Source organism: Hemitrygon akajei, chromosome 26, assembly GCF_048418815.1.
Source record: "Hemitrygon akajei chromosome 26, sHemAka1.3, whole genome shotgun sequence".
NCBI lineage: Eukaryota > Metazoa > Chordata > Chondrichthyes > Myliobatiformes > Dasyatidae > Hemitrygon > Hemitrygon akajei.
The window spans coordinates 29,987,262-30,012,286 of NC_133149.1; the positions used below are offsets into that span (position 1 = coordinate 29,987,262).

The 25,025-nt window shown below is 40.2% G+C and overlaps 1 protein-coding gene across 10 annotated transcripts in view; it reads right to left on the reverse strand.

The window, feature by feature from the left end:
- Positions 1-25,025, reverse strand: part of LOC140716827 (galactosylgalactosylxylosylprotein 3-beta-glucuronosyltransferase 1) — a 218,603-nt gene that overhangs the window by 130,652 nt on the left and 62,926 nt on the right. The window contains exon 1 of one of the 10 annotated variants that reach the window (XM_073029770.1): positions 8,650-10,153. The exons of 8 other annotated variants lie outside the window; for them this stretch is intronic. The gene's annotated coding sequence lies outside the window, so the exon portion shown is untranslated. Of the gene's footprint in view, positions 1-3,837; positions 3,858-8,649; positions 10,154-25,025 lie in introns of those variants that run through there. One more of the 10 variants, XM_073029772.1, reaches the window with a different exon arrangement.

A 25,025-nucleotide genomic window follows, 5' to 3' on the forward strand; every position in this document is an offset into this window, starting at 1 on the left:
ACAACTAATTTTCAGTTAATTTCTTTACATCAGTTAATCATATGTGATTGAAAAAAACATTGCTTAGATTGGCTAGTTTCAGTGGGTTTCAACTCTGACTGATGTTATTTGCTTCAAATGTTCCTGACAAGTGCCAATCAATTACCTGTCAGAGTGACAGATGCTGGAAGTCTTGAACTATACACACACAATGCTGGAAGAATTCATCAGGTCAGGTGTCATCTACGGAGGGGAATAACCAGTCAATGTTTTGGGCCGAGAATGTTGGCTGCTTATTCCCCTCCATAGATACTGCCTGACCTGCTGAAGTTATTCCAGCATTTTGTGTGAGATTCAAAAGATTCAAAGATTCAAAGCACGCTTATTAGCAGTGTATATATACAGTTTACAACTCTGAGATTCGTCCTTCCGCAGCCAGCAACGAAACAAAGAACCACCATGGAACCAAGAAAACATCAAACACCCAAAGGCGCGAAAATAGGACAAATTGCGCAAGCAGCAAAAAAAAAATCAAGCAAAAAACGCATAGAATATCAAGCATCAAACCAGAAGTCCAGTTGTATTCAGTTCAGTTCATTTCAGCTCCGCTAGCCCCAGTCCGCATTGATCATCCCGATCATCCTCTCAGAAACAGCAAAATTAGAATCCAGGAACACATGCAACATAAACCTCAAAGTCCCCCAAAACAAGTCCACGGTCTTACTGATCAATCCTTGCAACGTGGATCCCAAGACTCCTGCACTTTCCTCTGACAGCAGCTAGCGAAAGGGAGAGGAAGACTAGTCAAATGCAGGCAGACGGCACCGAACACCCACCCGTCCTCTGCTGTCACCCCTCTTGACTTCATCTTTGCTCAGCACCTCAGTCAGAGAGGAGCTATGGGCTCACACCCTGTCTCCAAGCTTCCAGGACGTATACTCCGCTCCAGTCCTCATCAAACTCCCTCAGAGACAGGGAAGTGCCAGATCGCTCAATCGGCCCAAAAACACACCATCAAAATGTAAATCACAAGTTCCAATTGCATGCAGCTCAGTAGTAGAATTATATTTGAAAAAAGAAGTAATAAATGTAGTTTTGTGAACTGTCTGCAGGATGTCACCATTGTTTGCATTGTTTGCTGGTGCCATCTTTATACCTCTGTGGTTTCTAGTCATTCTGTGTAGCTCTCAAAATTCCAGAAACCTTCAATCCACAATCTCAATCTCTGATGCCACAACACAGACTATAGAGAAGAAAGCTCCATGTTCAACTAAAAACTAAAGCTTATCTTACTAAAGTAAGAAGTAGGGAGAATTAGGTAGAAAATGCTATTATATTGTGTTATATGTTTGCATGATTTGAAGGCATTGACATGCTCTGGAGAGGAAAATTTTGGTTCAACTCTTCTCAGTACCTTGTTGCATTACAACTGATTGCACTTTAGGACAATAGGCCTATTCTGTGTCACCTGGTTCTTCATTCCCTTTATCATGAAGCCTTTGAGATTGTCTATTTTCAAAAATAGAAGGACATAATTTGCAGATTTGCTAGTCTGCAGAAGTTAATCTTTATCTTACTTCTTCTCTATATAATATTTGGGCTATGATCTTCAACAGAAGGCCCTCAATGAATCCAATCTCAATACAGACTGGTGCCAAGGAGCACTGTTATCAGCTCAATACTGCTCTTAGTCTTTCTCAGTGTAGTGCTGTTTCTCATCTCCAAGAAGCTTTCTACTAGAATGGATTTACATTACTGGTCCAGAAGGTGAAACAATGAAGGCAAAGAGAAGAGAGCCTCATTTACTTGAGATAAAAGGAATGCAGGTTCCTGTGTATTTTTGGGTGTGTCCTAACAATGAGGGTACTGTCCTGGGGACAGACAGGCAGAGTAAGGCAGGTGCTATCATAGACTCAGGAAAAGGAGAAGTAACATGGACAAGACAGGAACAGCGAACAAGTGTGACCCACAGAGCAGACCACATGGAAACAGCCCCAAGAAGTGAGAGGACATGGGATTTTGTGCATGAATCATGCCAGTAAGTTCCAAAGGTAGGGGCCAGACACAGTCAAGAGGCGTTAAAAGCAGTGCAGCTGCCTGCAGAGGTAATAGATATTAAAGTAAATGCTCACTAGAAATGGCAGAGTAAGAAGCAGAAAGGAAAAGAATGTGCTGACCACAGGGCAAAGAGAAAATCATGAGACAATGGAAAATGGAGAGAAAGAAACTATCAACGCCAATTTAGTAAGATGTGAAGGACCTTTGTAGCCAGCTTGAATTGTTGAGGGACTGAGCAAAGCAACAGAATAGGTTGCTGATCAGAGAGAAGATAGACTTCCACCGGTAATGGTAAGGAAGCTGCCTGAAAAGGAAGGGTTCTCTCCCGGCTGATAGGACCACAGGTGGTGCTTCTGACAGATGACAACTGTGCTTGTGTGCAGACCCGGCGAGGCAACCAGTGGAAACACTGGACTCAGGTTAAACCCTGTGACTCACCTTGTCACCTTCACAGACAGAACAAGGGATCAAGTCCACCCATTAACAATGTCATTAAAGAGATCTTAAGTGATGATTACCAGCCTGATGCATCACATCTGACCACAGCTGATGGAAGTAGGCACACAAATGAAAGAACGGAAGCGCAAATGCAGAAGACACAAAGAGAGCATGACAGAAAGCCATGAATAATGTGTTAAATATAATGGTAACAGTACTCTGTAATGAATGTTGGTTCTTGGAGGTAGACGATTAGTTGTATAGATTAGAATAGAAAGATATTGGAGAAAATAGGTGGGAAGGGATCTGAGTTAAGAAAGAGAGATCAAGTTCCACAACCTTGACGGCAAGGAAGACCGAGAAAGAGAAAAGAAATTGCACACAGCATCGGAAGGCAGCCACTCCAGCTGAATGGGGAATGAACACAAATAAGCTGGCAACACACACAAAACCAGTCCTGGTGAAGGGTCTCGGCCTGAAACGTCGATGATTTACCCTTTTCCATAGATGCCGCCTGACCTGCTGAGTTCCTCCAGCATTTTGTGTGTGTTGCTTGGATTTGCAGCATCTGCAGATTTGCTGGACCCTTTCAGGGGTAGAGCCAGTGATTGAAAGGATAGTCTGGGAAGGGGTGCTATCGGGGTGAGGGCCTTACAGCTATTGCAATAGAGACCACCCCAAATAATCTGCGCAAAGGGACTGAGAGACTTGTCATACTATTTTGACAATTGACTGTCATGGCATGAAGTGTGAACTGTTGCCTTGAACCTGAAACAAAGTTACCTTGCTGTGCCCCTGCTCACAGAGTAGCTACTAACAGCCACTGCTGAGTTTTAGCTATCAGATATCAAAAGGGTGGAAGTAAAGATATGTAAACCGCAATGAGCCAGCAGGGAAGGAGGCAACAAACGCATAAATGTCAAAACTGCATTTTAAAGACTGGTTGACACTGAGAGGGTAAAAGTATCTAAGAAGAGGGCGTGTTCAAATCTCTGGGACATTTTATTGCCATCTCTGCTTAGTCTTATGGATAGGCAGTTAGGGATGATTGTGCAGATGTGGATGCACATAGAGAGATGATGGGTAAGTAATTGAGAAAGAGATCTGAAGTGAAGGGCATTTTTGCTGCCCTACTTAATTAGTTGCTCCTTAAAGTTTGGCCTGCTGGGACATATTTCTGTCCAGGGGCCAAGAGGAGGTTATGTCTGGAAGCATTCTGGAGTTATGGGAATATAGCAAATATTAATTCAAGCAAGAATCTGTCTTAATTTTTTTTACTGTAAATTACAAGCAGTGAACTGAAGTTAAAAGCCCTCAGACCAAGAGATATAGTTTGCAAAATGGTGACCATGAGATATGTACCTTTGAGTTTGTGAGACTCTACCAAGACAGTCGTCAGAATGATGCCAGCTTGTTGTGATGAATAAAGACTTCTATATCACCAGCTTTAGTCTCTCTCTTGTGACTTTGATTACTTTCACAACAATGAGATTGAGTTGAATTTCCCTGCTGTGCCCATTTCTTCCACCTAAAACTGGCACTGGACATGAATTCCCTCAACAGTTTCCGCCACTTCCCTTTACTTGCTGATATCTTATTCAGTTGTATTTTCTTGCTGGATCTCTTTCCTCTTACACCGCTGTTTGCCTGCAACAGTTCCAAAGTTCCTTTGTTATTTGTCATATTTGACATTCCACCCACGGAGACCGAGCGACCTTATGTATTTGCTTTCGATTACTGGCAGACTCCTGTTCTCGCTCAATGTTTACATATGTTCTCTACCAAGCAGAAGTCCTGGACGAGCTCTCCTTTTCCGAGTCAGGAGATGCTACAATATGTTAAAAGGAAGATTACATTTCACAGATTTCAGAGGTCCACAACGAGCTCTATACAATAAAATTTAGCAGTGTGTTATTCTGTGCCGCAGGAGTGCTCAAATTAGCTATAATCCCAATTTGATTCCAGTGCTTGAGATGTGGGCAGAGGGGGGTGGGGTGGCCCTGTTGATGAGGAATGAGATTCAGTCCTTTGCAAGGGGGGGCATAGGGTCAGGAGAAGTAGAGTCTGTGTGGATAGAACTGAGGAACAGTAAGGGCAAAAAGACCCTAATGGGTGTTGTCTACAGGCCACCAAACAGTAGCATGGATATTGGGTGCAAGTTGAATAGGGAGTTAACATTGGCATGTGGCAAAGGTAATGTCGCAGTAGTTATGGGGGATTTCAACATGCAGGTGAACTGGGAGAATCAGGTTGGTGCTGGACCCCAGGATAGGGAGTTTGTAGAGTGCCTACGGGATGCATTCTTGGAACAGCTTGTACGAGAGCCGACCAGGGACAAGGCTATTCTGGATTTAGTGTTGTGTAACGAACAGGATTTGATAAGCGACCTTGAAGTAAAGGAGCCATTAGGAGGTAGTGACCATAATATGGTAAGTTTTTATCTGCAATTTGAGAAGGATAAGGGCAGATCGGAGGTGTCAGTGTTGCAGTTGAACAAAGGAGACTATGGAGCCATGAGGGAGGAGCTGGCCAACGTTAACTGGACGGATATCCTAGCAGAAAAGACAGTAGAACAGCAATGGCAGGTATTCTTGGGAATAATGCACAAGGTGCAAAATCAGTTCATCCCCCGGAGAAGGAAGGATTCAAAGGGGGGAAAGGGGCCACAGTGGTTGACAAAGGAAGTCAGAGATTGCATAGCATTAAAAAAAAAGGAAGTATGACAGAGCTAAGGTGAGTGGGAGGACAGATGATTGGGAAATGTTTAAGGAACAACAGAACTTAACTAAAAAGGCAATACAGGGAGAAAAAATGAGGTACAAACGCAAGCTAGCCAGGAATATAAAGGAGGATAGCAAAAGCTTTTTTAGGTATGTGAAGAGAAAGAAGATAGTTAAGAACAATGTTGGGCCCTTGAAGAATGAATTGGGTGAAATTGTTATGGGAAACAGAGAAATGGCAGAAGAATTTAATAAGTACTTTAGATCTGTCTTCACTAGGGAAGACACAAGCAATCTCCCAGATGTATGGATGGGCCAAGGACATAGGGTAACAGAGGAAATGAAACAGATTGACATTCGGAAGGAAACGGTGATGAGTAGACTGATGGGACTGAAGGCTGACAAATCCCCAGATCCAGATGGTCTGCATCCTAGGGTACTAAAGGAGGTGGCTCTGGAAATTGTGGATGCATTGGTAATCATTTTCCAATGTTCCTTAGATTCAGGATCAGTTCCTGAGGATTGGAGAATGGCTAATGTTATCCGACTTTTTAAGAAAGGAGGGAGGGAGAAAACAGAGAACTATCGTCCTATCAGCCTAACATCAGTAGTGGGGAAGATGCTAGAGTCCATTATTAAAGATGAAATAGTGGCATATCTAGATAGCAGTGATAGGATTGGGCCGAGCCAGCATGGATTTACCAAGGGCAAATCATGCTTGACTAATCTATTGGAGTTTTTCGAGGATGTAACCAGGAAGTTAGACGGGGGAGATCCAGTGGATGTAGTGTACCTTGATTTTCAGAAAGCATTTGATAAGGTCCCACATAGGAGATTGCTGGGTAAAATCAGAGCTCATGGCATTGGGGGGAAGATACTGACATGGATAGAAAACTGGTTGGCAGATAGAAAGCAAAGGGTAATGGTGAATGGGTGTTTCTTGGAATGGCAGGTGGTGGCTAGTGGGGTGCCACAGGGCTCGGTATTGGGACCACAGCTGTTTACGATTTACATCAACGATTTAGATGAAGGCATTGAGAATAACATCAGCAAAGCTTGCTGATGATACTAAGCTGGGTGGCAGTGTGACATGTGATGAGGATGTTAGGAGAATTCAGGGTGACTTGGATAGGCTGAGTGAGTGGGCAGATACTTGGCAGATGACATTTAATGTGAATAAGTGTGAGGGTATCCACTTTGGGAGTAAGAACAGGAAGGCAGATTATTATCTGAATGGTGTAGAGTTAGGTAAGGGAGAAATACAAAGAGATCTAGGAGTCCTTGTTCATCAGTCACTGAAGGTGAATGAGCAAGTGCAGCAGGCAGTGAAGAAGGCTAATGGAATGTTGGCCTTTATTACAAGGGGAATTGAGTACAAGAGCAAGGAAATCTTTTTGCATTTGTACAAGGCCCTGGTGAGACCACACCTGGAGTATTGTGTACAGTTTTGGTCTCCAGGGTTAAGGAAGGACATCCTGGCTGTACAGGAAGTGCAGCGTAGATTCACAAGGTTAATTCCTGGGATGTCCGGACTGTCTTATGCAGAGAGGTTAGAAAGACTGGGCTTGTACACGCTGGAATTAAGGAGATTGAGAGGGGATCTGATTGCAACATATAAGATTATTAAGGGATTGGACAAGATAGAGGCAGGAAATATGTTCCAGATGCTGGGAGAATCCAGTACCAGAGGGCATGGTTTGAGAATAAGGGGTAGGTCATTTAGGACAGAGTTAAGGAAAAACTTCTTCTCCCAGAGAGTTGTGGGGGTCTGGAATGCACTGCCTCGGAAGGCAGTGGAGGCCAATTCTCTGGATTCTTTCAAGAAGGAGCTAGATAGGTATCTTATGGATAGGGGAATCAAGGGATATGGGGACAAGGCAGGAACCAGGTATTGATAGTAGATGATCAGCCATGATCTCAGAATGGTGGTGCAGTCTTGAAGGGCTGAATGGTCTACTTCTGCACCTATTGTCTATTGTCTATTGCTTGATTTTTTTTTTTTACTGGGCCATTATTAAAATACTGTACTGTAGATACCTCCAAACATTTATTTATTACAGCTGTGGTCCCACAATAAATGTCATCTATTTAAACAGCACTCTTGCCATCCTCTCTACCCAAATTATCTTTATCTGATGTCTACCCAATATCCCTATTCTAATCATTTTCCTGCATCCCAAGGTCACCTATCCATTTCCCATTCAAGTCAATCATCTCGCCCTAGTTATCTGCCCAATCTCATCCATATGCTGAAAAAGCCCAACGCCAGATGGCAGGGACTTCCCATCAGCCTACAACTTCCCAGCCACTCTTATCATCTGCCCAAACATCTCAGCAAAACATCAGCAAGCAGCTTACCATCTCCTGATGATCTCACCAAATGATCTATTTGGCACCGTTGTAGACACCCACTTGTCTCCCAAGCCCCCGATCAGCCCAAGTACCACAAATACCTGATTACCACCCTGCTTCCTACCATCATCTTTAGTTCCCCCTCTCAGTAACTTCCCCAACCACCAGTTATCTGCCTAACTCCACCTCCATTGATTAACCCACCGCAATGTTCAGCCAAATGACCAACCAATCACTTAACCATCTAATCCTGATAATTTCCACAAAAAACACTCAATCATTGAATGACTCCCAAGTCCACCGCGTGCTCCCAATTGTCTGCCAATCATCTCAACCAATCATTTGCCTGACATTACTCTTCCTTGATCTGCTCAATGCTCTCACCCACCAGCCCCACCCCACTGACCATCTGTCCGTCCACCCCCATTGATGTTCTAGTTGATCATTTCCAATCACCCTCCCTCCTTGCCTACCCATTGGGGAAGTACTTACTTGGGAAGGTTACTGCTTCGAAATCAGGGCCTTTTCATCTGTATTGTCGAGTGGGTGCATGCCTATATGTTGTGATGACATGAATCTGCAAGTTGCTTTCTGATACAGAATTTAAAGTGATTTTTGCTGCTCTTGACTTACATCTGTGGTTGCTTTTGAGCTAAGATTTGACATAATGCTTATTACATACTTTTTGCAGACTTGAGTTTGTGAAGGTCAGGAGAATGTTCTTCTTCTGGGAATGCTGCCAAGCTCAGAAGTCAGAGATGGAGCAGCCAGGGAGGATAGGAAAGGCTTGTTAGTTGAAGGTGAAGGAGGTAAGGCTGCAGGAGGCCTGACAGTGTGAGGTCTTCAGAATCAAAACATCATGTCTGAAACTCGTGGAGGTGCAATGTGTGAAGCATCTGCATTTCAACAAGGAGGCTCAGAAACCTGCACCAGTATTTGAAACAGGAGCAGGAGCTCAGACCAGTGATATATGCCCCCATGCATATTTGTGAAGTCTACTATGGCTATAAGTGCTCTATGCCTGACTACTTCCAAACTGGTTAAAGAACACAATACAGTACAGCACAGGGTCATTAACCTGAACAGATCTAGAAATACTCACCTCCTTAGACTGCCTAAGTTGCTGGCCACTTTGTGTGTCGCAAACATATCCTGGATGAGCCCCCAAATGTTGTGGCTGTGAAGAAAGTCACCAGAGAGACACTGAAGCTGGTGATATGGATGTCTTTATTCAGCACAACAAGCAGGCATCATTCTGGAGACACTCTCAGTAGAGGCTCACAGATCCAAAGGTACATCACATTTTATGCCCTGAAGATCAATGATAACAGTAGGTGATCCAATATAATTTCAATAGTTACAATGACAACATTTATTTCAATACTTTGGGCTAACAAAGCTTCCTTTGAATTACATATTTACAGTGGGAGATACCTCTGAATGTTCAAATATCTTTGCTAATTGCAAGCTTCCTTGAATTAGTTTACAATGTTGCAAATTACTTAAACCAATAGATGCCTGGGTTGCTGCAGGCCAATTAACACAACTCCATTCTCTGAAGCATATGCAAATATCTCATTGCCACCATTTTGTAACAAATTACTGCTTTAATTTACAATAAAAACTTTAGGCCAGTTCTTGCTTGAATTACTATCTGCTATATTCCCGTACTCCAGAGTACTCCAGAATGCTTGTGACATATTTTTCAGACTGAACTGCTAAGAAAAGATCAACTGCATTGCTAGCTCTGTCACTCTCAGCATGCATATTTATTTACAATATTCAGCATTAACTTAAAGTTATGAATTTGTTATGGCTGGACAAGACAATACATGAGTGAAGAAGAATTTTCAAAATAATATTTGGAATGAATATTGCAAAAATTTAACAGAATAACTGTTAAGATTGTTATTATTTCATAACTGACAAACATTTAAAACAAATTTATGTAACAGCTGTTTAAAAGCAGGTCATACCCTGTGCATTGCTGCCTGCTTATAATCAGTCAGATGTTTTTAAACTTCTAAATATATGTTGGAATTGTTGAATGAATGCATGAGCCTGAGTCATGTATGATGTCTTTCTATTTGGCTTCAGACTGGCCTTGCAGATGCTCCTAAGTAATGGATTTTCTCCAAAAGTCCAAACACTTCTTCCAGTAAGTTAGTGATTCACTTTTACTTCTTCCAATTTAGTCCTAATTCGGTGTTCATCATGTGGTCTCGTCTTCACTTGGGAAACTAACTGCCAAATGGGTGAATACTTTGCTGAACACCTTCTTGATCCTGTGCATCCAATTACCTGTCACTTGTATCCTCCTTCGTAGTTCCTCCCTCACTATTCCAATGAATTCCAAGCTCAAAGGTGATCATTATATCCACTGAGTTACACCTTCAGATATCAATATTTTCAAATAATCAGCTATCCATGTCTTGCTTTGCAAGTTTTCACTGTTTGTTTATTTTTTTCTCCCAACATTTCAGATTTCCGTTGTCTCCTTCAGTTTAGAACTACTCAAAACGTATCTTTCCCCCTCTTTACGTTGGCATTATCACAACAGGCAGCATTCAGTGTTGTTGTTGCTCGTTTCTATTGTTTGCATGATCTGTGTTTTTTCTCTGTGGGCACTGGGGGTTAGTCTTACTTTTTTTAAATTGGGTACTTTTGGCTTCCTTGCTTTGTGACTGCCTGTTAAGTAAACAAATCTCATATAACTTATACATTCATTAATAATAAATGCACTTTGAATTGTATTCTCCATCTACTACACACTTCCCCTTTCATTGTTCTCTCCTTCAGCCACCTGCACATTCCCTTCCCCACTTATCCCCTCTATCATCACCTCTGCTCTGCAGGTCACTTCATTTCTAGCCTCTCTCACTTCTGACAAAAAGTCATCTGTGTGAAATGTTTTGAATGTTAATTCTGTTTCTCTCTCTCTCTCCACATATGCTGTCTGCTCTAACGAATATTTCCATCTTTCTCTTTTGCCATTGCATAGCTTCAGTATCTACAGCATTTCACTTTAGAGTTTCTTCAATATGGCAGTGAGGAACCTTTTCATTATCTAAGGTGCTGTTGAGATGGAGGTCAAAATCCCACGACATATGGATTTTTACTTTCAACATCCCTCAATCAAATTTACCACCTGATTTAACACAGATCATTATTCTCAGTGCTGATTGAGGGGGCTTGCTATACACAAATTGATGACAGCTTTGTACCTATAAAACAATAGCACTATCAAGAGTTATTGTATGGTGATTAATTGATAAGGCACATCCAAAGACATGAAAGATACAAATGCAAGTTCTCTTTTTTGTATCATAAGAAATTATCATCCATATTTGCTCTTTTTTTTCAACTTTGTGTCGAGGATTGGTCTTTAAGATGGTGATAAGTATGAAGAATTGAGTTGAAGATTACCATGTGATCCAGCATAATCCACCGCCTTCACATGTAATCAGAGTCATTCTATAAAGTGAAACTGCTTAAACGACTTGTTAAAATATATGGTAAATGAATTACAGAGCAATGTGATTAAATGTGAGACTATCTGCTTTGGACATAAAAAAAGGATAATAGAGAATATTTTTAAAATGCTTAGAAATCAGAAGTAGTGGAGTACAAATAAATTTGGGGGACCTACATAATGAAATCACTTAAATATTATGAACAGGTCTAAAACTGTTCAAAAGAACATTTTCTTGCAGGGGTTCATGGACCCCTTGGTTAATGGTAAGGTTCATGGCATAAAAAAAGTTGGGATCCCCTGATGATGACCTAGTGGACATAGATTCACAATAAAGGGGATCAACTATTTTAGGCTCCTGGAGGTCCACGGCATGGACCAATAAATGTACAAACCCTGGTTAGACCATAATTTCTTGGTTTTCACCTGGTGGAGAATCTCACCTGATCCCTCAACACCAGCTCCACAGCAAAGAAAGCCCAGCAGCGTCTCTACTTTCTGCGAAGGCTGAGGAAAGACCATCTCGCACTCCCCATCACATTCTACAGGGGTTGTATTGAAAGTATCCTGAGCAGCTGCATCACTGCCTGGTTTGGAAATTGCACCATCTCGGATCGCAAGACCCTGCAGTGGATAGTGAGGTCAGCTGAGAAGATCATCGGGGTCTCTTCCCGCCATTACGGACATTTACACTACACGCTGCATCCACAAAGCAAACAGCATTATGAAGGACCCCACGCACCCCTCAAACAATCTCATCTCCCTCCTGCCGTCTGGGAAAAGGCACTGAAGCATTCGGGCTCTCACGACCAGACTGTGTAACAGTTTCTTCCCCAAAGCTATCAGACTCCTTAATACCCAGAGCCAACCTACTGCCCTATTGTCCTGTTTATTATTTATTGTAATGCCTGCACTGTTTTGTGCACTTTATGCAGACCTGGGTAGGTCTGTAGTCCAGTGTAGTTTTTTTCTTTGTTGTTTTTTACATAGTTCAGTCTAGTTTTTGTACTGTGTCATGTAACACCATAGTCCTGAAAAACGTTGTCTCATTTTTACTATGTACCGTACCAGCAGTTATGGTCGAAATGACAATAAAAAGTGACTTGACTTGACTAATAGGGGTAGATCTGATGATCTCTAATGTAGATCTATGAAGATTTGGTGCACACAGCTTATAAAGGATATAGTGGCCTTCAAAGGTTCAAATGTTCATTCATCATCAAAATATAAAACTCTGAAATTCTTCTTCTCCAGATAGTCACAAAACCACGAAAGAAAAAAAAACAGCAGCACAATCATCAACTCTCAGATCCCTCCTCCCTGCAAAAAAAACCAAAAACAGAGCAGGCACATCGACCACCAAATCCCCCTCCCCCTCACACAAAAAATGAGAAAGACTGTGCGAAAAACACAGAATATATTAAAAAAACTATAAGACTGAAAAAATGTCTATAGTCCAAGACCATATCCAAATCACAGAAATCCTGGGTTACATTCGCCGGGCACAGCTGTAGCCTTTCCCCTCTCCGATAGCAGAGCGATCCCCCAGTGATCAAAAAGGCAGGCAGCCGGTGCTCACCTTCCGCATTCACCTATATGTTTCAATCTCTTTCTTCGCTTTAATCGGCAAACAATGGAAGCTTTAATTGGCGTAATGAAGTCAAACATCGGCTCATGCCCTGTCCCACTGCCATCTCGCCTCGAGGCTCGCATTCGCTGCCTCTCTCTCTCTCTCAGAATTCCAGAACCCAAACGAGCTCCAATCTGCAAATCGCAGGCTCAAACGGTTCCATAATCACATTCAAGACAAAAACACAAATGTAAAGGACATAAACGAAACGAAGTATGTGGTTTCATGATCTATCCAGATGATGTTGACCGAAAGAGCGTTGTACGCATGCGCCATCTTGGAGAGCGTCCACAATGGATTTACGAGGACGGAGTGCAGAGATTTATTTCAGTGTGTGTAGCAATTAAACAAGCAGGTAGTATGGAACTTTGAAGGTTAAGAGGAAATTTAACCAGAATTTCTATTTGTCATAAGGAACTAATGAAATAGCTACAGAGAGGTAATTTCTTAGTTTTGGAAGCCAAAGTTAGAGACAATCTTTTTATGAGCAAATGAAGAATGTATCTGCCTATAAATGCTGGTATAAGAATAGATCTCTCTTCAGCAAATGATCACCAATCTAGGCAATTATTAATTTTAATGTGCAAGTCCTTATGCAGGATCACAACCCAAATCACTAGCAATCTCTTTGCCTTCACAGATGCGGCTTCACTTGCTGAGTTCCTTCAGCAATTTCTTTTTTGCTTCAGATTCCAGCATTGGCAGTCTTTTGTGCCTCCATTAATTTTAACTCTGAATTACTTATTTTGTTTTTGTTAATCTAGGAAGTCAAAGACATATTACTAATATTTATAGGGCTAGTGGTTCCTTAAGGTTTTCATAGCCAGGGAGTAGGGGTAGTGTGGATAGTGTGGATAAGCTTCCACTACCTTTTAAATGCTCCCAATGGCGTGTTTTTAGCTTACATTAATGATTTGGATAAGCACATAACAAAAAAACTAGTAAAGTTTGCAGATGACACAAAATTAAGGGGACAGACTGATAACATTCAGATAGCAGAATCAATACAGTTAGAACTAAACAAAATCGAGATGTGGGTAGATAAATGGCAGATGAAATTTAACATAAGTAAATGTAAAATGTTACATAGAGGAAGTAGAAATGTTAGATATAAATATACAATGGTGGGTCTTGAGTTAGAAAGTGTACTGTATGAGAAGAGTTTGGATGTCTTGGTAGACTCATCACTAGACGATGCACAGAAACGATTAGGAAGGCTAACAGAATGTTGGTTATATAATGCGCTCAGTGGAGATCAAGCCTAGAGACGTTTTCCTTAAGCCGTATAATGTGTATGTGAGGCCACACCTTGAGTACTGTGTACAATTTTGGTCTCCATGTTTTCTGAGGGATATAAAGGCACTGGAGAGAGTTCAGAGAAGGGTGATGAGACTCATTCCAGGTCTGCATGATATGAGCTATGAAGAAAGATTGAAAGAGTTAAAACTTGTTAGCCTAATAGACGTAGAATGAGAGGAGACATGGTAGAAGTGTTCAGAATCATTAAGGGTGTAAGTAAGGTGGATACCAGCTGCTACTTCAAAATTAATCCATCATCGAGGGAATGGGGGCCGTAGATGGAGACCGGTTGAAGGGAGATTTCAGACTAACATCAGGAAGCATTTCTTTACACAGTGAGCTGTAGACACATTGAACAAGCTACCTAGTTGTATAGTTGAGAGTAGTACCTTAGAGACTTTCAAATCTAAACTTGATAGTTATTTCAACACTCTATCTGAATAGGAATTTGGCAAGCTTTGTTGGGCTGAATGGCCTGTTTTTGTCAAAAACTTTCTAATGTTCTAATGTGTCTCAAATAGTCTCTGACAACCAAATCCAGCTCTTGGCCTTCACATCTAGCTTAGCTACCAAACCTGGTGGAACCATTCCTAGTGACAGGAGAAGGGGCAAAGGTGGGTTGCTGGTGCCTTAAAAACAGTTGCTTTGGGCTTGTTAGCCATGTTCGATAGCTCATCTAGGAGAAGGAAAACTCCGATCTCAAACCTGCAGTGCCTTGTGAACCATGCAGAAGGCTTTGGGAGTAAACCCTGAGAAAAAATCTGGAGCTGAAGTCCCTAAGGCGGTCCTGCATTGAGCTCACTGCTGACTGGCAACTCCTGCGACCCCACTGGTGACAAACTGTATCGGTCTCTGTCGTTGCTTTGGATTCATCAGCTGCATGGAGACAGGGAGCCTGCTGCATGGGCAACAGATGGCTCTCCATATCATACTGCCCTGGCTTGCATATCACATGGACAGCTAGGACACAGTATCCATGGTTGACCCCAACTAATAGAGGGCCTCATAGAGTTAGGTCACAGATCGGTTTGATCCCATTGAGTGGTGGATGTCTTGAGTCCGTTTCATCACTCCTCAGTTTCTGTATTCCAGCAATGAAGTACAAATTAAAAAAAACTATGCTTCAAGTATTGATTAGACTATTTATATATATGGTATCTATTGCAAACACAGGCTTTTCATTTTTATCTCATTTTGGATGTCACCTTCTAAGAGCTTCAGAATTACAGTAGGTTTACAACATGTTACTAATTATTAAAAAATTATTTAAGAAAATGCATTCACACTGTATTTGTGTTATTTAAACTTATTAATTTTTTATATGGCCCAAAGTATTCCAATGTAATTACTTTAATTTAATTTTAAATTGTGGCAGTAATGAAGACTGGGTTTATTCTTCATCCGGTAAGGTGACACATCAGCCTTGCGTCTAAATGATAGTTTAAGACAAAAATATTTAACGTAAACTACATCCATTTTCACAGTACAGTATCATAGAACTGAAATCCACAATGGTGAGCAATGGCAAGAATTGTCCCAAGTCAAATCTGAAATACCATTAAATGGACAGACAATTTACTTTTCCTTCAAAGATCCTAAATCTGAAGTCCAGTCAGTAAAAGGCAATTTATTGACAATGTCTTCTTTCCTTTCCTGTTTCTTGATATCTTACTTTTCATTTCTTCATGATATACCTTTCCCAGTTACAGCAGTTCAGCAGCGAACTCAACACTACTATTTTTTTATACTGTGGACTACTTTATTGCTTTATTTTAGTCTAGAGATCAGAACTTTAGTTTATCTTAGTTTTACCTTCCTCAATTGAATGTCACTGTTCTATTTCCTCCAAATTATATCACACTTTGCAAGTTACAATGGATAAATCTCTGATAATTTAGTACTGGCACTATTTCTGAGAAAAGAAATGGAGCCATTTTCAAGATTCTGCTCAACTAACATCAATAAACAAATCATATACAGTATCTTATTGTTATCTCATTGATTTTTATGGGAACTTGTGTGTAAGGTTCCTCCGAATTAGAACAAAGACAGTTCATGGAACATCCTGAGGTTTTGAAAGGCTCTCCATAAATGCAAGTATTTTGTAATAATGACCCTAAAGTTGTTGTTGGATTTACTAATGCATGTTTTGAGGCTTGTACCATAACATTAGCCACAAAAGCAACCCCTCTCCCAGGTGAACAGTTGTAACAGCAGCACAAGTGAGAAAGACTCTGAATCCCAGGCCGGATCCTCAGCAAGTGTGCACACTGAAATCACCACGGACATCTTCAACATTTCACTCAGCCAAGCTGCTGTCAGCACATCAAATCAGCCACCGTCGTCCTTGTACTAATGTACACTACACATTCAGAACTAAATGACTACCACCCGGTGGTACTGACGCCAATCATCATGAAGTGCTTTGAACAGCTGGTAATGGCACATATCAAAAACTCCATTCCTGCCACATTGGACACTCAGCAATATGCTTACTGACAGAACTGCTCTACGACAGATGCCATGGCATCTGTCATGCACCTGGCTGTGACACACCTGGAAAACGAGGACACTGATGTCAGAATGCTGTTTCTGGATTTCAGTTCTGCATTCAACACCATTGCCCCACAGACCTTGGTGAACAAACTCCTACTTCTTGGTCTAAATACACCACTGACCACCGTGCAGCTGGGTGTTGGACTTCCTAACCAGCCGACTTCAGATAGTCAGGATGCACAACCGCTCCTCCCTCCCCATCATCCTCAACACAGGTGTCCCCCAGGGCTGTGTGCTGAGCCTATTGCTGTCCACTCTGCTCACACACAACTGCCCGGCCAAAACCTGATTAATCACATTGTCAAGTTCACCGATGACATGACAGTGAAGGGGATCATCACCAACAACGATGAGACGGCCTATGGAGAGGACAAGGAAGAGTCAAGGGCCATGTGGTGGCTGCCCAGGCATCAGCCTCCCCACATTAAATATAGTCACATACAGGCATTCTCCATTAAGGGGATAGACAACCCCTTAGGAGAACATCATATTCGAATCAAGTGATCGCGCACTAGAACTAACTTACCAAAGCACAGAAGTCACTGGCTTCATGCCAGCTCCCAAAAGAGAAGTCCCAACAGTCCCATTTCCCCTGTAACCTTGCAATTGAACATACTGAACATCTATTGATCCCTCTTGGTTCTTTTGCCATTTGTTTACACAGATATATAGAAGCCAGTTAACTTAACAACTTATCTATGGGATGTGGAAGGAAACACATCCAGTTTTAGGGAGAATGAGAAAACTACACAGAGGGGACACAAGGTCAGGATCAGGGTTGAACACAGGTTCCTCGAGCAGTATAACAGCTGCGTTAACTGCTCTGCTGCCATTCATTACAAGTGTGGAAGGAGTTTTGTGTGGGCCAAGAACAATAATATTGACTGCTTGGACTAGCTGCCCTGTCTTTATTCTGTATTTTTTGAGGTAATTCTATGTACAGCCATGCAAGGTTATCTAAACTACAGATTATGACAAGGAAATTAAAGTCTTGGAAATGGTTAAGTTAGGATTCATTGGCAGATAAACTCAAAAGAAGGATGTCAGAAACTGTCAGTGAGGCAACTAGAAATATATGTGAATTCACATGGACATGTATTTAATGGCAGTAATATTCCACTGTGACATGGAACAGAACTGGCATCATTACACACTCTACCCAATTTTCCTCATCATTGTCTTCACTGGAGAGAGGAATCGGGTGGTTCATATAACATACAGTCAATCTGTTACAGTTAAATTTAACTATTACTCCTATAATTAGCACCCAATGCTCTACATGGCCCATGAAGATTAGATGCCTGTCAGAAAGATTCCATTTGCCATCAAGCAAATCTCTGCTTATATTGAGAGGCTGATGATTAATTCCCAATCACCCTTTTGTATTCTGGGTATACTTATATTTAGAAATTAGATTAGGTTTTCTTTAGTAAAGAAGCATATAACCTATATAAAAGAAATAATATATAAAAATATATGTTATTTACAATATAATATAATTAAAATAATAATATACAGCACATGATCAGAACAGTAATTTAATCTTTCACTGTCCTACCAGGTTGGTTCAGTTCAATAAATTATAGCCTGGCAGCTGTCTGTCAACTACCCATTTTCCTGTATTTATATGTGGCTCCCTCACTACCACAGAGGGTGCAAGTAGCTTTCCATTGTTCATCAGAACAGCATTACCATATTTCCCTTCCAGTTAAGAGGTATCTAAATAGGCCTTGTTCATGAGGTCTGACACATTAAGGCTTTGAAAGTTAAACCTAGTTTCAAGTTGCTGATAGTGTGGAAATGACCTTTCCTAGTGAATAGGAAATGGAAGCTGAGCTATACAAAACTAGCTCGTCTTAATACTTATGTAGAGCCCATTATGAAGTGACAAAGCCTTTATGGCCACTTTGGTTTCTATCTTAAATTTCTGCCTTGCTCATATCTTCTCTCATTACTTGGTGCCAGGTAGTAAGAAACTCAATGGATTTATACACAAATAAATTGCTGCTAATTAGTACTGCTGATGGTCTTCATACTGTATGAAACAGGTGAACCTCTTGGCTTAATAATTAGGGATACAACCAAACCGATAAACCATTCTTCAACTTTTGAACACACATCAGCTCTGATTCTCTCTCCTTCTCCTCTCCAGCTCTTAGTTTCTTCAGAACAATGTTGTTCCTTTTTCAATACTACCAAATTTTGTGCTTTTGATATTGCTGTGTGAGTGTTCACCCTCCTGCAACAGGTATGTAACCTGAATTCATTCATTTTAATAGATTAAAATCCATTCAGAAAGGTCTAAAATGAATTTGGAAAGGACCAAGTTTGTTTGTGGAGTAGGTTTATATAGGTCAGCATAATGCTACAGGCCAAAAGGCCCATAGTGTGCTGTACCGTTCTCAGTATATGACAGAGAGTACTCAGTAAACACACTCGATACCCAAATCTGCAGACGCTGGAAATCCAAGCAACACACATAAAATGCTGGAGGAAGTCAACAACCCAGACAGCATCTATGGAAAAAAGTACAGTCAACGTTTTGGGCCGAGACCCTCCAGACAAGACTATGCGCAATTACACACACGCACGCACAGACATTGCCTTGTCATTCTGCTGTCGTTGCACTGAGCATATGCGCCTCAGTGTCTTTACCCCATATAAGAGGAATAGACAGAGTGGACAGCCAGCGCCTCTTCCCCAGGGCACCACTGCTCAGTACAAGAGGACATGGCTTTAAGGTAAGGGGAGGAAAGTTCAAGGGGGATATTAGAGGGAGGTTTTTTACTCAGAGAGTGGTTGGTGCATGGAATGCACTGCCCGAGTCGGTGGTGGAGGCAGATACACTAGTGAAGTTTAAGAGACTACTAGACAGGTATATGGAGGAATTTAAGGTGGAGGGTTATATGGGAGGCAGGGTTTGAGGGTCGGCACAGCATTGTGGGCCGAAGGGCCTGCACTGTGCTGTATTGTTCTATGTTCTATGTTCTATTCTCATAATGGTTTGGCTTTATGGTGCTTTCCTGCCATACACAGTGAAATATTCCATTTCTTTACTAATGGAGATGTGTAAATGATGTGTATATATCGTCTACTGTACTTAAGGTAGATACTTCTGTTTATTTTGTAATATAATTGTAATTACATTGTGGGGTGCTTCATAATCTAATTCATGTGCAGTCTTAAGTTAACTTTGTGGGTAATTAAAGATGGTATGTTCTGGTGCCTAAAACAGGGGCAATTTACTATCAGTAGGACAAAATGGTATGGAACTACAAATGTGTTTTCTGGTACATATCTCTTTTTGTAAATATTGGCAGTTTTCTTTTCACAATTTTGCTGATTTTTGATGCACCTAATAAACATCCTTGCACTAAAGTGCTACGCGACACCAGCCACTTTTTTCCTTCGGTCAAGACACACGTATTGTATCAAAGTATTTATTTTAAATTTGGAATGAAGGCACATGGGGTCAGGTTGTGCATATACTCCACATAGGAATCGTCACAGTATTCCTGAACCTACCTGAGCTGTATATGTAGGGCCAAATTTAATGGCCCTCAAGTAGCCCTAATAGAGGGGCAAATCTGCAGGTGGACTTCTGGTTAAGTTCTTTTTTTTAACAGTATTTATAATTGTAGTAAGTAATCAAAAAGGTTAAATAAGAACATATAAAAGTTCTTTTGAAATAACTAAAAACATTAAACCAAAACTAAATAATCGAAAACAATACCTTTGTCTCTATGCCCAAAATCTGAAGCTTGCAATCCAAATTGAAAACAATGGACCTTGAATCCTATGTCAGCTCTGACTTGGCAAAGAACTGAAGTAGGAATTACCCAATAGAATATTCAGGAATGCCAGCAGAACCTTGTTGAGCTATTGGCTTCCCAAATCTGTCAGCATGCTCCTGATATCCATGTCTCACATCACGTGTGCATTAGCCCAGGACTTGCCAGTTTCAATGGCTGTGGTTTCATTTAGAACTGCTGGTCGCAGCCAACACGTTCCTGCTCATGATCACAATGAGTTTCAGCATTTCAATGTAAGTCCTAATAACCATATCTTTCATGCAACCTTACCTCGATTCAGCAATCAATGAGAGGCAACTACCCTTGGACAAGACCCTGATCAGATCAGCAGCATTGATCCATGTACATGCACACTGTTACCAAAAGCAATAAAGAAGCTGGACATGACAACAAATCAAACACATGGAAAAAGTTTTCCAATTATCTCATCAAATCATTCTTCAGCTAGCTGGTATCTTAGCATTGTCTGCCCATATGCAAAATATAGATCCAATTCTAATGGGGGGGATTGGAATAACAATAAGTAAAAGTATTCTGCATTTTTATTTCAAGAACAGTTCCAATGATTTTTTTTTTTGGAATAACTTTAGATGTTATTATATAGCCTTCTCAAAGGGTTCTGTTGATAACTTCCTAAAGTTCACAATCATAACCTCTAAAATATTTGTAAAACTCATAAGGTTTTCATTAAGTTATGGTTTAGTGCATTCAAATTGCTTCCCTCTAGATCAGGCAACAATTAGAACTCACATAATCATGACAGCATGGTATAAAATACTAGATGGATTGCTGATGTTTCAAGTCAAGACCCTTTAGCTGGGCAGAAAGATAGAGGGGAGATAGTCAGTATAAAGAGGTAATATGAATGGGTAAAAGCAAGTATTGTCAAGCAATAGGTAGATCCAGCTGAGGTGAAGTTCCCACTGAGATATTCCACTTACTTTCTTTCTATCTGTTCACCCCATCTCCATTATTTGGTTCCATATCCCCCCTTTCCACCCCTCACCTGTTTATACTGGCCACCTTCCTTTGATCTTTCAGCTCAAGTGAAGGATTTTGATCCAACACGTTAACTGTCAATTTCTTTCCACAGATGATGCCTAACCTACCGAGTTTCTCCAGCAGTTTGCTTTTTAAACAAGATTCCAGCATCTATAGTCCATTGTTGCTCCATAAAACATTAGTTCTTACTGTAGATGCAGTTTTCTTCATTCCTACCATTCCTCCATCTCTTCAGCAGAAATAATAGGATGCCTCAGCAGCTTTAGCGCTGTTGATTCTCTTGTGTAAATCATTTGCTGGCTGGGTCTTGTCCCAAGTGCCAGCACAGGAAATGTAAGTGTAGCATTTAGCCTGTGGCTGACCAGGTTTCAGGCCATCTATTATGGAGCCCTCATATTTCAGCTGGAGTATATCAGTTAGATGTCCAGCAGTCCAAACGTCCAATGGAAGATAATAATACTCCCCTTCAGTGAATCTGTCTTCAAACCCTCAATATTGTCCACAAATTGCCATTTAGTAACACAGAGAAGTGATTGAGCTGGGTGGAATACACAAAGGGACACTAAACCACAAACACCATATTTCTCCCTCCACCCTAGGGACCCTCAGAAATTCTAGAGCTAAAAGAAGGACAAATAGTTTTCTGTCCTTTGTTTCTGATCCTGCAGCACAGTGCAATTTTCACTTAAATGGTTATGAACAACAGTAGATTTTTCATAAAGTGGCATGCATAATATATCAGCTGGCTGTGATTTGGTTGGGAGATGAGCTGAAAATAAGATTAAGTCATAGAATCATAGAGACATACAGCATGAAAACAGGCCTTTCAGCCCATCTTGTCCATGCCAACCAAAGTGCCCACATAAGCCAGAGCTATTTGCCTGCTTTGGCCCATATCCCTCTAAACTCAGGCCTTTGATTACTATCACCACTCTCATCAGTTTCTTGAAGAGAGAGAAAATTAGTCAAAAAGTAAACAAACAAAACAAAATTCTGTTTATTAGCTTTGTAAGGAGCAAATGTAATATCACTAAAAGACCATTCAACAGATATAAATGGAGTGACTTGGAGATAGAACCATATTTTCAGCAAATGATGGAAAGATCCATCCAATGTACAATGGTCACTGCAAATCTGAGTTAAATCAATTTATAACATAAACATCATTCACGCGAGGCAGCAAAGAGAGAAATAAAAAGCTTAAGATATTAAATTTAACTTAGTTTAGACTAAATTAAGTTATTGCAGGTAGGCACACTAATTAATTTCATTTCACTTTTGTGCATCATAAGACCTTATACCATTATTATGTATGAAAAACACCTGAAATAACAAAAAAACCTTCACCATTTCTATCCAGAGTTATTCATGTTTACAAATATTTATAATAAAGGAATAGGCTATTATATCCAACAGAAGATGTCATTATTGCTGCTAACATAAGCATAATTCCTTCCTTTTTCATTATACCACATTTCTTCATCATGTACTTAACCTGATTAAATGAATCAAAGCTGTCTGCTGCTCTGGTAACAAATTCCACATTCCAAGCAGAATTCCATATTGGATTTATTAATGACTATATTACATTTATGAGCCCTAGATTTGGACTTGTCCACATGCGTACCAATTTTGATGAATCCAGCTTTTCAAATCCTTCGAGCAGGTCACTATGTTTTGAGAGAATAAGCTCACAGCTTAACGAATAAACAATATGTATGTTACTACATTCAAATATAATACCATTCAAGAGAAATTGCATTCTTGGATATCTATGAAATTATACAAACAATTATTAGCATATACAGATGGTCATCGAAGTAAGGAAGGGTCAAATAAAAATGAAAGATACTAGAAACACTCAAAAGGCCAGGCAGCATTATAGAAAGAGAAACAGGTCTGGAATTCCAGGTCAAAAATTAAAAAATCTTAAATCAGAAACAGCTCACAAAGGGTCCTTAATTTGGAATGTTAACTCTGTTCCTCTTCATACAACGCTATCTAACCTGCTGAGTATTTTAATATCTTCTTTTATTATCTTAGATTTCCTGCATCTGCAGCTTTAGGTTTTTGAGTAATGATAGGTGGATTCACAGAGGGAAAGAGGAAAGAAATGCAGTCATTTCTTGACATATCGATAGCCATTCAGCTGGTTGCTGATATTTTACTGGGTTATTATGGTGTGAGAGATGAAGAACAACATGTGTATCTATAATGCATTTGTAACAGATCTGAAGATCATGAGAACCTTAGAAATAGAGTAGGTCATGCACCCATAAGCCTGTTCTGACACACAATATTATCACTAATTCTGTACAATTGGACCACTTTCAGATCAGATTTCCTGATCTCTTGATCCCTCACTTCGAAGAATGTGTTAGGCTCAGTTATTAATGTGCTGAATGTGGATCCACAGCTCTCTGAGGGAAATAATTCCAAGGAAATTTCACCTCATCTGAGTCCTAACTGATTGACCACATGCTGAAGTTATACTCACTGGTTCCTGAATCTCTCTCCAGGGGAAGCTACCTCTCAGCATCTACCCTATCATTTCCTTTCAGAATCTTTAGCAATTCAATCAGCTCACCTCTTATTCTTTTAAATTTCATTAAATGGATGTCATTCTTTCTCACTAAAATCTATGGTGCATGAAAATACATTAACATGCAAGTGTATGTCCTTTGATTCCAAGACCAAGGCTACCAAAGTAAATGACTTCACACATTGTCTCACCATACACAGTTTTCTTTCCTTTCACTGACATTTATACTTGATAATATGTTACACGTAACCAAAGGCTCTGAGATTATATAACAAAAATTTGTATTATATCTCCTCAAATGCTTGATCTCCAAAGCTAGTGGATATATATATCCACTATTGTATCCACTAGTCTGATTGATCTCCAAAGCTAGTTCCACCTTTAACAAATCAAATTAAATTTTCTTGTCATAAACCATGTTATCTCTGCTTGCTCTAACTAGTTTGCAGTTTCTTATTTTGTTTCTCTCAATTTTCTGTAAAAGCAGTACAATATTTACTATTATCTAATCTGCTCATTCTGTTCCAGATTTCAGGGAATCTTGCTAATGAATATTTTATCTCTGCAGCCACCTCTTTTTAAGAACCCCGGGTTATGAGGTAATTTGTCAACTTCTGGTTCGCTTAATTTCTCTTCTTTTTACTAATATGAGTTACTTTGTTCCTCGTTGTCATGAGATTCTTGTAAGATTTATTGTATCTTTCACTGTGAAAACAAATACAAACTATTTAATTCTTCAGTGTTTGTTCCTTTTGCTAGTTTTCTCTCACTTTCTGCCTGCTACTTTTCATCATTTGTTTCAGTCATCTGTTGCTTGATTCTAAAACGCTTGTCATTATCAGGATTACTACCTTTTTTGAATCATTGTATTCTTCCTCTTTTAGTCAAACGTATTCTTAGTTCCTCAGTTCACCACATTTCTCAACTGAATGTACATTTGTTGCCAATTTCTTTAAACATTTGCAATTGTTTATTTACTAGCAGTTTTTCATCTCACTTCTCACTGTAAATTATTATTGCCTCTGTTTAAGATCACAATCTAGTTTTTGACTGAGTTAAGCCAAAAGTATTAAATAAGTACCATACATTTGTTTATAAAAGATATAATAAACTCCAGGACTCATGGAATCCTATGAAATTATCCTTCAAATCCAGGTCCTAGATC